Below are 3080 nucleotides of genomic sequence, written 5' to 3' on the forward strand. Positions count from 1 at the left end.
ATTTAGTCTACATCTAAACAGATAACACTGAATCAACAATTTGACGCCACAATACACGGTTCGAGGCCGCATCTCTCCATCCTCGAATACGCCCCACGCTCGCCAAGTCGTTCTGCACCTGGTCTGCCCATCTCGCTCGCTGCGCTCCACGTCGTCTCGTACCTGCCGGATCGGAAGCGAACACCATCTTTGCAGGGTTGCTGTCCGGCATTCTTGCAACATGCCCTGCCCATCGTACCCTTCCGGCTTTAGCTACTTTCTGGATACTGGGTTCGCCGTAGAGCTGGGCGAGCTCATGGTTCATTCTTCGCCGCCACACACCGTCTTCTTGCACACCGCCAAAGATGGTCCTAAGCACCCGTCTCTCGAATACTCCGAGTGCTTGCAAGTCCTCCTCGAGCATTGTCCATGTTTCATGTCCGTAGAGGACTACCGGTCTTATTAACGTCTTGTACATGACACATTTGGTGCGGTGGCGAATCTTTTTCGACCGCAGTTTCTTCTGGAGCCCGTAGTAGGCCCGACTTCCACAGATGATGCGCCTTCGTATTTCACGACTAACGTTGTTGTCAGCCGTTAGCAAGGAACCGAGGTAGACGAATTCCTCGACCACCTCGAAGGTATCCCCGTCTATCGTAACACTGCTTCCCAGGCAGACCCTGTCGCGCTCGGTTCCACCCACAAGCATGTACTTTGTCTTTGACGCATTCACCACCAGTCCAACTTTTGTTGCTTCACGTTTCAGGCGGGTGTACAGTTCTGCCACCTTTGCAAATGTTCGGCCGACAATGTCCATGTCATCCGCGAAGCAAATAAATTGACTGGATCTGTTGAAAATCGTACCCCGGCTGTTACACCCGGCTCTTCGCATGACACCTTCTAGCGCAATGTTGAGCAACAGGCACGAAAGTCCATCACCTTGTCTTAGTCCCCGGCGCGATTCGAACGAACTGGAGTGTTCGCCCGAAATCTTCACACAGTTTTGCACACCATCCACCGTTGCTTTGATCAGTCTGATAAGCTTTCCAGGAAGCTGTTCTCGTCCATAATTTTCCATAGCTCTACGCGGTCTATACTGTCGTATGCCGCCTTGAAATCAACGAACAGATGGTGCGTTGGGACCTGGTATTCACGGCATTTTTGAAGGATTTGCCGTACAGTAAAGATCTGGTCCGTTGTCGAGCGGCCGTCAACGAAGCCGGCTTGATAACTTCCTACGAACTCGTTCACTAATGGTGACAGACGACGGAAGATGATCTGGGATATCACTTTGTAGGCGGCATTAAGGATGGTGATCGCTCGAAAGTTCTCACACTCCAGTTTGTCGCCTTTCTTGTGGATGGGGCATATAACCCCTTCCTTCCACTCCTCCGGTAGCTGTTCGTTTTCCCAGATTCTGACTATCAGTTTGTGCAGGCAAGTGGCCAGCTTTTCCGGGCCCATCTTGATGAGCTCAGCTCCGATACCATCCTTACCAGCTGCTTTATTGGTCTTTAGCTGTTGTATGGCATCCTTAACTTCCCTCAAGGTGGGGGCTGGTTGGCTTCCATCGTCCGCTGAACTGACGTAGTTCTCTCCTCCGCTACCTTGACTTTCACTGCCTGTACTCTCAGCGCCATTCAGATGTTCCTCGTAGTGCTGCTTCCACCTTTCGATCACCACACGTTCGTCCGTCAAGATGCTCCCATCCTTATCCCGGCACATTTCGGCTCGCGGCACGAAGCCTTTGCGGGATGCGTTGAGCTTCTGATAGAACTTGCGTGTATCTTGAGAACGGCACAGCTGTTCCATCTCCTCGCACTCCGCTTCTTCCAGGCGGCGTTTCTTCTCCTGAAAAAGGCGGGTCTGCTGTCTCCACTTCCGTCTATAACGTTCCACGTTCTGCCGGGTACCTTTCTGCAGCGCGACCGCCCGCGCTGCGTCCTTCTCCTCCAGAATCTGTCTGCACTCTTCGTCGAACCAATCGTTCCGTTGACTTCGACCCATATACCCGACGTTGTTCTCCGCTGCGTCGTTAATGGCTGCTTTGACTGTATTCCAGCAGTCCTCAAGAGGGGCCCCATCGAGCTCACCCTCTTCCGGCAACGCTGCCTCGAGATGCTGCGCGTATGCAGTGGCGACATCAGGTTGCTTCAGTCGCTCTAGGTCGTACCGCGGCGGTCGTCGGTACCGAACATTGTTGATGACGGATAGTTTTGGGCGCAGTTTAACCATCACCAGATAGTGGTCAGAGTCGATGTTAGCGCCACGATATGTCCTGACGTCGATAATGTCGGAGAAGTGCCGTCCATCAATCAGAACGTGGTCGATTTGTGATTCTGTCTGCAGTGGTGATCTCCAGGTGTACCGATACGGGAGGCTGTGTTGGAAGTAGGTGCTGCGAATGGCCATATTCTTGGAGGCGGCGAAATCAATTAGTCGTAGGCCGTTTTCGTTCGTCAGCCGGTGAGCGCTGAACTTTCCAATAGTCGGTCTAAACTCCTCCTCTTGGCCAACCTGAGCGTTCAAATCTCCTATGATGATTTTGACGTCGTGGCTTGGGCAGCTGTCGTACTCACGTTCCAGCTGCGCGTAGAATGCGTCCTTATCATCATCAGTGCTTCCGGAGTGTGGGCTATGGACGTTGATTATGCTGAAGTTGAAGAACCGACCTTTGATCCTCAACCTGCACATTCTCTCGTTGATCGGCCACCACCCGATCACGCGCCTTTGCATGTCGCCCATCACTATGAAAGCTGTTCCCAGCTCGTGTGTGCTGCCGCAGCTCTGGTAGATGGTATGATTACCTCTAAACGTTCGCACCATTGATCCCTTCCAACAAACCTCCTGCAGCGCTACGATGCCGAATCCACGGTCCTTGAGCACATCGGCGAGTATGCGTGTGCTCCCGATGAAGTTGAGATATTTGCAGTTCCACGAACCGAGTTTCCAATCGCTAGTCCCTTTTCGTCGCAGTGGTCTTCGCCGATGGTTCCGGTCCGTACTCTCTTGATGATTGTTCGTTGCGTGGGTTTTTTAAAGGCTGGCTTGCAGGGCCTGACACCAAACCCCTCAAATTTCCGGAGGACCATTCCTCCTTA

The sequence above is a fragment of the Armigeres subalbatus genome, chromosome 3, assembly GCF_024139115.2.
Source record: "Armigeres subalbatus isolate Guangzhou_Male chromosome 3, GZ_Asu_2, whole genome shotgun sequence".
NCBI classification, from domain to species: Eukaryota; Metazoa; Arthropoda; class Insecta; order Diptera; family Culicidae; genus Armigeres; species Armigeres subalbatus.